This window comes from Schistocerca nitens, chromosome 3, assembly GCF_023898315.1.
Source record: "Schistocerca nitens isolate TAMUIC-IGC-003100 chromosome 3, iqSchNite1.1, whole genome shotgun sequence".
In the NCBI taxonomy this organism is placed as follows: Eukaryota; Metazoa; Arthropoda; class Insecta; order Orthoptera; family Acrididae; genus Schistocerca; species Schistocerca nitens.
In genome coordinates, this window is record NC_064616.1 from 584,366,116 (window position 1) to 584,379,174 (window position 13,059).

Genomic DNA, 13,059 nt, shown 5'->3' on the forward strand with positions numbered 1-13,059 from the left:
AACTAGTTCTATGTTCTAGGGGACTAATGACCTCAGCAGTTGAGTCCCATAGTGCTCAGAGCCATTTGAACTATTTGAACCATTTTTTGCATGTACAGAAATACGGCAGTCATATTTTAACCACTATAAATGTAGTCAACAAAAGCCATTTCTCATATCTCTTTAATTTTTACAAGGGAATAACAAAATTAAATTCAAGGGAAAATTCCCAGTACTGACTTTTATTTCTTACACAACCTCAATCTTGGAATAAGATGCGAAGACTACTGTACATCTCCCTAATGGGAAAAAAATGACAACATCGGCAAAAAGTCTTTCTGTTTTTCAACTGATAAGCACGGGTGGTCTTTTAGAAGAAGTATGGTTTGGTACACATCAGCCATGGTCTTTTATTTTTTGGATATATTGGTATTCTTCCACTTTCTGATTCAGAATAAGGACTGTTAATAGCTGATGAAGTCTTCTCGGGTTATCAGCCGAGTCAAGCCGTCGTTCTGCGGCAACGCTTCAACACGTTTCTTACTTGTCTTCTTCAGGGGAAGTCTTCGCCTGAAGATGACAAACAGGAAACTTGTTGAAAAGTTGCCGGAGGACGACGCCTTGATTCGGCTTATAACCCGAGAAGACTTCATCATCGAGATTCGCCGAGAAAGTCTAAATTCTGTTAATAGCTGTTTGAGATGGAATAGTATGAGACATTTTGGTCATCTGAATTTGTGGATCTTACACGCCTGCATTACCACCAATATTTCAACAGCATCTTTAAAATCAAAGACGTCAGTTGTATGCACTGAAATAACATGGGATGGCTTACTTGTTTTAGCTGACAGTCATGTGAAAATCTTGGGGAGCAAAGGCCTTGCTTACTTTATTATCCTCGCCAATGGTCATCGATATGGAAGCAGATGAGCCGGCGTGGGTCTCGTGGCAGAGTACAATGGCAAGCTGTCACGGACGGCGCGTGCGAAACATTGTATGGCAGAACCACTCATCCATGTGTTTACCTGTCGGCGACGATATGTCAGACCCGTCAGTTCTTACACCGAATTCAACTACCTCAGACGTGGCCTTCACATTGGGACGCGCTCTGTTTCCAAGTGTTACTGTACAGTCGTTCACCCTCGTCGCGTTTTCTGCATACCTGCGTGCTCATCTCTGCGCGCTTTTTAGACTTCCTGCTCCACTTTAGATTGACTCGTATGTCGAGTTTGTTTCCCTCTTCCATGGTTCAGCTCCCCGAGTTGTTGTCGAGCCAACGTCGGATTGTATAGTAGCATTTATAGCGGCAGTAGCGGTGTCGCAGCGTTGTCATGTTCTGTGCAGATACAAAATTGGCGACATAGGACTTTCGTGTGCGTGTGTGTGTGCGTGAGTGAGTGTGTGTGTGTGTGTGTGTGTGTGTGTGTGTGTGTGTGCGTGTGTGTGTGATTGTTTGCGCGTGTCGCGTGTGCACACGCGCTCGCTCGCGCGTGTGATTGTATGCCGCTGTTCTTTTTTCGTAATGGTAATTTGTGGGCACCAGGGCTCAAATGGCTCTAAACACTATGGGACTTAACATCTGACGTCATCAGTCCCCTAGACTTAGAACTACTTAAACCGAACTAACCTAAGGACATCACACACATCCATGCCCGAGGCAGGATTCGAACCTCCGACCGTAGCAGTAGCGCGGTTCCGGACTGAAGAGCCTAGAACCGTTCGGCCACAGCGGCCGGCTGGCACCATGGACCCGACACTTTTACAATTTTCTGTGGAAACAAAAACATTTTTATATGGAACAATGCCAGCTGACATTAATAAACTAAACGTAGGATCAGTTACAATGTCAGTGTTGTTTGTTGCAGGATTCTAGTGCGAGTCGTTTACAAGATATCGTATATTAAAAAGTTCCCACACCGATACTTCTTTGTGCCATTGAGCCTGCGTAGTTCCCAGGATCGATGTTGTTATTTTGCTTACACTGTGCTTGTTTGTACCTTGGGTGCATTGCGACTTGCTATTCAGTGTGTGACGGTCCAAATAGTAGGTCGTGACTGGATGATGGGATTTACCAATGCAGAAAAAGAAGACATGCTCATAGTGTATGGAGAGTGAATGAGGATGCAGTTCGTTCTTGTAAGGTGGATGCGGCAGGATATCATAATAGACGTCAGCCACCTCGGCAGTTATTTATCAGCCTCTTCAACCATTTACGTGAAAGCGTTAATGTAACACCTAGACAGCGTAACAGAAGGAAACAAGTCATGACACAAGAAGAGTAAATTAATGTTCTTGCTGCTGTTGCAGCTGATCCGCACGTCAACTGCCGCGCAATCGCTCGAGGAAGTGGCATGAGTCAGGCATGTGTCCTATGCATTCTCTCCATCAACATAGGTTCCATGCCTATCACATCTCTCAAGAGCTGCTTGGAAACGATTGTATGAATCGTGCTAACTTCTGTACATGGGCATTAAGACAGTATACTCCAGATGTATGATTTACTTTGTTTAGTGATGGAGCCACATTTTCCAATCGTGGCCATATAAATCGCCGAAACATGCACTATTTGTCTGTTGAAAATCCCCGTTGGCTTCGCCAAGTGGAACGTCAGCATGCATGGAGTGTAAACGGGTGGTGTGAGTTATGGACCATCACCTCATAGGCCAGTGTTTCATAGAGGGAACTCTGAACGCACACGACTATCGCAGCCTCCTAACAGACCATCTTCCACTGATTATAGAAGACATTCCTCTGCAGACTAGGAGGAACCTTGGCCAGCTCATTCCCCGGATTTGACACCTACAGGGTATTTTCTGTGGGAAAAGCTGAAAGACGTTGTTTATAGGGACATACGAACGACACCTGATGATAAGCAACGATGAATTACTACAACCTGCTCGGACACGTCCGCTGAAGTGCTAGCACGTGTGCAACAGTCGTTCCATACCAGACACGAAGCATGTATTGTCGTCATTTTGAACAAAGCTTGTGATGGTCAGTTGCCTCGTTACTGGTCAGAATCCACATAAGTTGTGTATGCACTTCTGTTGTTTTATAATGTGTGCTTCCACAGGTATTGCACAGATGTCGGTGTGGGAAATTTTCAGAATAATACCGTACCTCATAAACAACACACACTAGAATTCTGCAACAAACACCAATGATATTCTAATTTACCCTACTTTTCGTCTGATAAGATCAATAGGCATAGTTCCATGTAAAAAAGTATATTTTTGCACAAAAATACACTTTCTAATTGTTATAGCAGTCTGTTTGTTGGCAAAAAATACGAATCCCTGATGATCAATCCAGTCTGTGAAATCAGCGCATCAGTAACACTTTCCACTTCCGCAGATTTACCCTGTATAGCAGTGTTTTAGATGTTTGTAATTTTTCAATTCATTCTTATGTAACTTGGCTCATACCTAATGTCTTCTAGTGTATGCCAGTGACAACACTTCGTAATACTCATGTAATAATAAGATTATATTATTTATACATATGTTACCTGCCAAACCCGATTTTAGGATGAACTAGTTTCGCCTATTCCAAACTCGTTGATCCTGTTACCGGTAGGATAAAACAGCTTAGTCTAGGTCGAATCGGTTTATCCTAATTAGAATTTACATGCTTTAGTTTGAACTAATTTTGCCTAGTCGGAACGCACGTCGCTGCCTGTACGAACGGGGAATCCCCGAATCATTTCTGGCTCGCCCTTTCGCCTCTCAACCGCTCTTCGCTCGCACTGTTCTATGCTTTGAACGGTATTTTGTATCGACGAGTGCGCGTGTTAAGTTGCTGGTTGTGTTTAAAAGATTTCATAATAACCCTACTATAAATAGTGTGAGGCGTTTCATCATGGATGAGCCTTCGTGTAGTAGACAAGCCAATCAAAAGCTGTGGAGAGAAAAGTTTCTGGAGGAAATTTTGCAGAGTGGAAACAAAAAGTCTTCTCATTATAATGTGTTGTCAGAAGACGAACATGCGGATTTGGTTAAACAAGTAGAAGAAGCGGAAAATTTGAAAAAAAGAACATCATTACAAAAAAGAAGACTGAAACGATTTGCTGTTTTGGAAATTGGTGATGTGAAAAACTCATAGCACGGTGTGAAGGGAATATAAAATACTTTGTTCCAGCTTTTATGATGTGATTGACGCAGCTCATGTAACTGTGGGTCATGGTGGTCGCGATAGGATGTTAGCCGAGACATAAAAAAAAAAGCCAATATCACAAAGGAAATGGTATGCCTCTATTTGTCAATGTGTGATGCTTGTCAACAAAAGAAGACAAGAAAGAAAAGATGGCTAGTTTCAAAGCCAGTTATCCATTCAGAAATGAACAGCAGATGCCAAGTCGATTTGATTGATTTAGAAACACAACCAGACGGGAATTTAAAATAAAATTCGTTCTAACTTACCAAGACCATCTCACAAAATTTGTTCTCCTTCGTGCGTTAACATCAAAGAGGGCTGAGGAAGTGGCTTATCATTTGAATAACATATTCCTAACTGTAGAAGCACCGTGCATTCTTCAATTTGATGATGGCAGAGAATTTTTCTATAATGTTATAAGTGAACTCGCAAAGCTTTGGTCAGAACTGAAAATTGTACATTGAAAACCAAGGTACAGCCAACGTCAGGGTACTGTTAACGTGCCAACCAAGACATTGAAAATATAAGTTTTTGGTTAAAGGACAACAATTCAACGAAGTAGTCGGAAGGATTAAGGTATGTCCAGTTAATGAAAAATCGACCTTACCACTCTGGCATAAACAATTACCTTACAAAGCATTATTCGGAATCGAACCTAGAGTAGGACTTTCCACTTCCTCGTTGCCTCAAGAAATCATAAATGATATTCAGGATGAAGATGACTTAAAGAAGGGAATCGAAGATGACAGCAATACTGAACAGTGATGATGATAACATTGTACAAATTGACACAAACGACATTCAAAATGCTAGAAAAATTGCGACAGAAAATTTAAGAAAACAAGCTAACAGAATGAAAGCTTCCTCTGACAAATCCCATCCACCAACTGACATTGGAGACAACGTAACCATACTTCTTCCAGATGTAGATAAAGGCAGGTGTGACCTTCGAAACATAATTGGAGTAATACTTCAAAATACTGATGAGGGCCTCTACAAAGTTGGCATCAAACATGGCCTACTTAAAAAAACGTTATTGCAGGCATGATTTTATTAAAATTTTCCATAATTTTTTGTAATACAACATTTAAAAAAATTGTTTTAACTTCTTTTTTATATTTTTAGAACTGATTTCGAGGTCTGCATTCAGAAGTTTTTAGATGTGGGAGATATTAACCAGGGTATTGAAATACCTTTAAGGACTGCAGCCACAAAACATTCTGTTGGATCAAGGCAAGGCTTCGTGAAATGCAGCTGCATCAAAAACTGTACAACAAATGCAATTGTAAGAAAAACAAAGTACTCTCCAATTCAAAGTACCACCAAAGTAAACCTTGCAAAACTAAGTAAATAAGCGAATTGCAGATTAGGTGATTTCTGTGGATGGATATATGTAAGTTGATCTAGTGATAGATGTAAAATTACTGATTAGTTAACAAATAACTTTAGTGAACCATATTGACTATTTTATATCTGTTCCTTTATTCAGTTTACTCTGAAAAGCTTGTAGAAGATACCAACTAGGTGAAATTAGTTCAGACCAGGACGTACCAGTTTATCCTAAATCATATAAATTCTAACTAGGGTAAACCGATTCGACCTAGGCTAAGCTGTTTTATCCTATCGCTAACAGAATGAACGAGTTTGACCTAGGCGAAACTCGTTTATCCTAAAATCGGGTTTGGCTGGTAACACATACATACACACTAAAGAGCCAAAGAAACGTTTACACCTGCGTAATATCGTGTAGGGCCGCCGCGAGCACGCAATAGTGCCGCAACACGACATGGCATGGCCTCGACTACTGTCTGAAGTAGTGCTGGAGGGAACTGACACCATGAATTCTGCAGGCCTGTCCATAAATCCGTAAGAGTGCGAGGGGGCGAATAGCACGTTGCAAGGCATCCCAAATATGCTCAATAATGGTCATGTCTGGGGAGTTTGGTGGCCAGCAGAAGTGTTTAAACTCAGAGGAGTGCTCTTGGAGCCACTCTGTAGCAATTATGGACGTATGGAGTGACGCATTGTCCTGCTGGAACTGCCCAAGTCGGTCGGAATGCACAATCGACATGAATGGGTGTAGGTGACCAAACAGGATGCTTACGTACGTGTCACCTGTCAGAGTCGTATCTAGACGTATCAGGGGTCCCACATCACTCCAACTGCACACGCCCCACACCATTACAGACCTTCCACCAGCTTGAACAGTCCCCTGCTAACATGCAGGGTCCGTGGATTCATGACGTTGTCTTCATACTCGTACACGTCCATCCCCTCTATACAATTTGAAACGAGATTCGTTCGACGAGGCAACATGTTTCAGGTCATTGACAGTCCAATGTCGGTGTTGACGGGCCAAGGCCAGGCGTAACGCTTTGTGTCGTGCAGTCATCAAGGGTATACGAATGGGCCTTCGGCTCCGAAAGCCCATATCGATCATGTTTCGTTGACTGGTTCACACGCTGACGCTTGTTGATGGCCCAGAATTGAAATTTGCAGCAATATGCGGAAGGGTTCCACTTCTGTCACGTTGAAAGGTTTTCTTCAGTCGTCGTTGGTCCCGTTCTTGCAGGATCTTTTTCTGGACGCAGCGATGTCGGACATTTGTTATTTAACAGGTTTCCTGATATTCACGGTACTACGGGGAAATCCCCACTTCATCGATACCTCCGAGATGCTGGGTCCCATCGCTCGTGCGACAACTATAACACCACGTCCAAACTCATTTAAATCTTAATAACCTGCGATTGTAGCAGCAGTAACCGATCTAACAACTGCGCCAGGCACTTGTCTTATGTAGGCGTTACAGACCGCAGCGCCGTATTCTGCCTGTTTACATATCTCTGTATTTGAATACACATGCCTATACCAGTATCTTTGGGCTTCAGTGTATTATGCAGTTAGCATAAGCAATAACATTTTCCCTTGTAAATACCTAAATGTGCAAATTTACAGAATTTGTTATCTAAAAACTAAACTCAACCCGAACGAGCCATGAAGGCCCAACGGTACCGACCGGCCGCCGTGTCATGCTTAGCACCACAGGCAGCACTGGATGCGGATATGCAGGTGCGTGTGGTCAGCACACCGCTCTCCCGCTATTTCTCAGCCAAGTAGCTCCTCAGTTTGCCTCACAAAGGCTGAGTGCACCCCGCTTGCCAACAGCGCTAGGCAGACCGGATGGTAACCCATCCAAGTGCTAACCAAGCCCAACAGCGCTTAACTTCGGTGATCTGACGGCAACCGGTGTTAGCACTGCGGTAAGGCCGTTGGCCCGGATTGTTCACTGCTACGATAAATTTGTGATCGCAATGTGTTCTGTTTTCTGAAGCCTATTTTTATGTTGGTTTTCCGAATTGCAAGTATGATTTTACCTGAAACTTTTCCCCAGTATCATATGACAGTGAATTGTCTATGTTTACAATAATTAGTACTTGTTAAGATAATATTATCTTTTATTTTATTTTCATTGGTGTGTACTCTTCTGGTGTAAATCTTATGGACTATGGTGGGGCTGTAACCACAATTTTTTGCTGTTCTTCTTAATGTCTTTAATTCAGATGTTATTTTTCTTCAATCAATGGACACTTTATTGACCTCTCTATACAGGTTCGAAAATATAACTATTTTTGTGCTCTTGAATCGTAAGAGCTACTGTGTATTGTACAGTTTGTGGTTGTGTTTTCAGTAGACGTAGAATTTGTGAATTGGTCTGTTTTTTTTGTAATTTCGAGATCTAGGAAAATTAATGCTATTGTCCTGTTCATGTATGATTGTAAATGTGATACATTTCTGTAGCCTACTCCATTTCGAGTGGAAGACGTCTACTTTCTTTTCTGGTCATTCAAATCAAATTAATGTGTGTCCAACATATCTAGGATAGTAGCTGAATTTTGTAAGCCCATTCTCGACGGTTTTAAAAAAATATTTTCTCGGTATGCTTAAGAAAAATATTACGGAATGTACCAGGAACGCAATTTCTCATTGGTATGCCATGTTTTGTATATATGGTTGGTTGTCGAACTGCAGATTGCTGTGTGAGAGTGTAAATTTTAATAAAGTATGTGTTTTACAGTGTGTACGTAAATTATGTTTGGTAATTACAATAGATTCATTCACTGGCGCGTTAGTGTACACAATGGTTATGGCTAAGGAAATAAATTTTGTATTCTCTGTGATGTTAACATCTTAAAATTGTTGTATCAGATAGTTTGAGTTCTTTACTGTGTATTGATTACCATATACACAGTTTTGACTCAGAATGTAATTTAATTTTTTTACTAAGTCAGTATGCTTGAATTCTCTTACAATTAACTAATGATATCATGGGAATGTATGGTTTGTTAATTTTTAGTTGGGATAGTAATTTGCATGCAGATTGGTTTGTCATGACATATTACGGTTTTTCTCTTTGAGCAAGTAAAAAATAAGCTTTATTTGGGGTTCTTATAATTAGGGCTTGGAAATGCTTGGTTGGGTCTCCTTGTATATGAGTAATCAAACAATGGAAAGTTCAGGTGGGAGTATCAACAATATTATGGTTGGTTGGTTTGTGGGATTCAAGGGACCAGACTACAAGGGCCATCGGTCCCTTAACAATATTATGGAAAGGATAAGTTACTCCACACTGTAAAGATGACATATTGATTTATAGACAGGCACAATGATAAGCCTGTTGCTCATTGAGCTTTCAGGCAAAGTGTTGCTCATTGAGCTTTCAGGCAAAGCCTTCTTCAGAGAAGAAAACACTCACATATTTACACAAGTAGTCACACGTCGTGCACAAATGTCCACTATCTGCGACCACTGTGGCCAGAATGAAGCTCACAATGAACAAAAGCAACAGTCTGGAGTGGGAAGAAGAAGAGAGAGCCATAGCAGGGTACGTGTGCTGGGACTAGATGGCAGCAGGATAGCACCATCAGGCACAGCATCAGGACAATGTGGGGGAGGGAAGACGGGAAACAGGGAGCAGAAAAGAGGAGAAGCAAACAAGGGGGAAAGATCAATGTGTGCACTGTCAGAGAGTGAGGGGACATGAATTGGTTAGAGGTAATAAGACAGATGGGGCAGAAACGGTTGGATGGAGGTTGTGGAGGGGCATTAGGTTACCATACGTTGAAGATGGAACAATTTTAGATGCAGAGAATGTATGTAGGGATAACTCCCACCTGTGCAGCTCAGAAAAGCTGGTCCACCTTGTTCTTGGCCACAGTTTGGCGGTGGCCATTCATCCTGGTGGACAGCTGGTTGACAGTCATACCTATATAGAACGCTGCACAATGATCGTAACAAAGCTGATATATGTCACAGCTACTTTCATAGGTGGCGCAGCTTCTGATGGGGTGGGATAAATCTATGATAGGAATGGAATAAGAAATGCTGGGTGGGTGTATTGGGCAGGCCTGGCACTTGGGTCTTTTACAGGGATGTGATCACTGTGGCAATGGGTCGGATTTGGGAGTGGCGTAAGGATGAACTAGGACACTAGGATGTTGTGTAGGTTGAGTGAGTGATGGAACACCACTTTAGGAGTGGTAGGAATTGTGGAAGTGTGGAAGGGATGGCACTTGTCAAAACGCAAGTACTATTTGTGGTTGGTGGATTTAATGTGGACAGAGGGGCAGATGGAGCCATAAGAGAAGAGGGCATCAACATCCAGGAAGGTGACATGCTGGGTTGAGTAGGACCAGGTGAAATATATTGTAGAGAGGGTTTTGAGGTTCTAAAAGAATGAGGATTGGGTGTCTTGGCCCTGAGTCCAGATCATGAAGATATCATCAATGAACTTCAACCATATCAAGTGTTTGGAGTTTTGTGAGGCTGGGAAGGTTTCTTCTAGATAGCCTATTAAACAGGTTGGCATAGCAGTGTGCCATGCAGGTGGTCATGGCTGTGCTGAAGATTTGTTTGTATACCTTTCTTTCAAAGGAGAAGTGGCTGTGTGTTAGCATAAAGTTAGTAATGTGTATGAGGAATGAGTAGTGAGTGTGGGGTCTGAAGGACTTTTGCAGAGGTAGTGTTCAATAGCGGCAAGACCATAGGCATGCGGAATGTTGGTGTGTAGGAAAGTGACGTGAACAGCGACGAGTAGGGTTCAGGAGGTAAAAGGGTGGGGATAGTGGAGAGTTAGTAAAGGAAGTGGTTTGTATTTTTGACGTGGGAGGCTATATTGTGGGCAGTTGGTTAAAGGTTTTACTCAATGAGGGCTGAAATTACTTCAATGTTGGCATAATAACCAGCTACAATGGGGCATCCAGGATTGTTGGGTTTGTGGATTTGAGGGAGAATGTAGAAGGTGGACGCGCAGGCTGCATAGGGGTGCGTGCATGTGGCTAGGGCCTCCTGTCAGGTAGACTGGTCTCCTAGTGCAAGTCTTTTTAGTTGACGACTTTGTGGCGACTTGCATCTCGATGAGCATGAAACGATAATAACTAAAACACAACACCTAGTCCCTGAGCAGAGAAAATCTCCAATCTGGCTAGGAATGGAACCCAGGTTCTCACATGGCATTCTGCCACGCTGACGACTCAGCTATGGAGGCGGACTCTTGGGGGTGAAGAGGAAAAGGATTCAGAGAAAAGGTTATGGGAACGGCCCAAGGCAGAGTTTGGAGGTTATGTTGGACTTCTGGGGTGGGATCACCCTAGCAGAGTTTATAAGTGGAGGAGTCAGAAAATTGACAGAGGCCTTCCATTTGGTAGTTGCTGCATTTCATAACTACAGTGGTGGAACATCTGTATTTTCATTATGGCTATCTACAACTCAATGTGTCATCTACGCGAGTAATGTTGTTTTTGCTGAAAAATTCTGAAGTCTTACTTATGTAGTCTGTTTTGGGGTACTTCTGTAGTCTGTTTGGGACATGATTGCTACTGTATTCCCCTTGTCGGATATGAGTACTGTAGAATCGTTTACTTATAGTGTTGACACATTGTATGGATATTTTCATTTACTTTTTTGTAAAAGTTATTATTTTTACTTATATAATTGCGTTTGCTATTAATTCTAAAAGAATGAGGATTGGGTGTCTTGGCCCTGAGTCCAGATCATGAAGATATCATCAATGAACTTCAACCATATCAAGTGTTTGGAGTTTTGTGAGGCTGGGAAGGTTTCTTCTAGATAGCCTATTAAACAGGTTGGCATAGCAGTGTGCCATGCAGGTGGTCATGGCTGTGCTGAAGATTTGTTTGTATACCTTTCTTTCAAAGGAGAAGTGGCTGTGTGTTAGCATAAAGTTAGTAATGTGTATGAGGAATGAGTAGTGAGTGTGGGGTCTGAAGGACTTTTGCAGAGGTAGTGTTCAATAGCGGCAAGACCATAGGCATGCGGAATGTTGGTGTGTAGGAAAGTGACGTGAACAGCGACGAGTAGGGTTCAGGAGGTAAAAGGGTGGGGATAGTGGAGAGTTAGTAAAGGAAGTGGTTTGTATTTTTGACGTGGGAGGCTATATTGTGGGCAGTTGGTTAAAGGTTTTACTCAATGAGGGCTGAAATTACTTCAATGTTGGCATAATAACCAGCTACAATGGGGCATCCAGGATTGTTGGGTTTGTGGATTTGAGGGAGAATGTAGAAGGTGGACGCGCAGGCTGCATAGGGGTGCGTGCATGTGGCTAGGGCCTCCTGTCAGGTAGACTGGTCTCCTAGTGCAAGTCTTTTTAGTTGACGACTTTGTGGCGACTTGCATCTCGATGAGCATGAAACGATAATAACTAAAACACAACACCTAGTCCCTGAGCAGAGAAAATCTCCAATCTGGCTAGGAATGGAACCCAGGTTCTCACATGGCATTCTGCCACGCTGACGACTCAGCTATGGAGGCGGACTCTTGGGGGTGAAGAGGAAAAGGATTCAGAGAAAAGGTTATGGGAACGGCCCAAGGCAGAGTTTGGAGGTTATGTTGGACTTCTGGGGTGGGATCACCCTAGCAGAGTTTATAAGTGGAGGAGTTAGAAAATTGACAGAGGCCTTCCATTTGGTAGTTGCTGCATTTCATAACTACAGTGGTGGAACATCTGTATTTTCATTATGGCTATCTACAACTCAATGTGTCATCTACGCGAGTAATGTTGTTTTTGCTGAAAAATTCTGAAGTCTTACTTATGTAGTCTGTTTTGGGGTACTTCTGTAGTCTGTTTGGGACATGATTGCTACTGTATTCCCCTTGTCGGATATGAGTACTGTAGAATCGTTTACTTATAGTGTTGACACATTGTATGGATATTTTCATTTACTTTTTTGTAAAAGTTATTATTTTTACTTATATAATTGCGTTTGCTATTAATTTTGGATATACAAGTTACTGCATAAGTTCGCAGCATTTTTCCATAAGTTTAATAAACGCAACGGAAACACACAACAGAGACTTGACCCATCAGCAATACGTTTTTCTACACTGCTTACAACAGTCTGCTAACGCTGGGCTAACATTTCGATCCCGCGACTGTGGAAACTACATGGTTTTGAGGCGAAAAACCCGTCGAGCCACTTTCGGAGAGCATTTTCATCCAGATAGGAAGATCCTGGAAGGTTTTTCGATAGAGAGCGGAAAAGGTGAAAATTTGATTGCGAAAGATTAGGTGAATGACGTGGGGGCGAAATGACTTCACAACCCAACTCCTGCGTAGTGTTTTTTTGTCAGCTTAGCAGAATGTGGGCGGATGTTCCCGTGGAGTAGCATCACTTCAGGCAGTCTTCATGGTCAGTGTTAGCATAAACACATCATTTCTTGTCACCAGTAACGATACAGGACAGGAATGGTCGGTGTTGTTTACGAGCCAATTAATGACGAGCAAGCAGAGATGCACATAAGGCCACTCACTGATTTTGGTGATTTTGGCTTAGAGTATGCAGAACACAGACACCCGATTTTTAACCTTCCCCACTGCATGGAAATATCGCACAATGGTGGAATGATCATAGT

The 13,059-nt window shown here is 42.3% G+C and overlaps 1 pseudogene; it reads right to left on the reverse strand.

The window, feature by feature from the left end:
- Window positions 1–7,287: 7,287 nt before the first annotated feature.
- LOC126250082 (5S ribosomal RNA) lies at window positions 7,288–7,405 on the reverse strand (annotated as a pseudogene).
- Window positions 7,406–13,059: the final 5,654 nt, after the last annotated feature.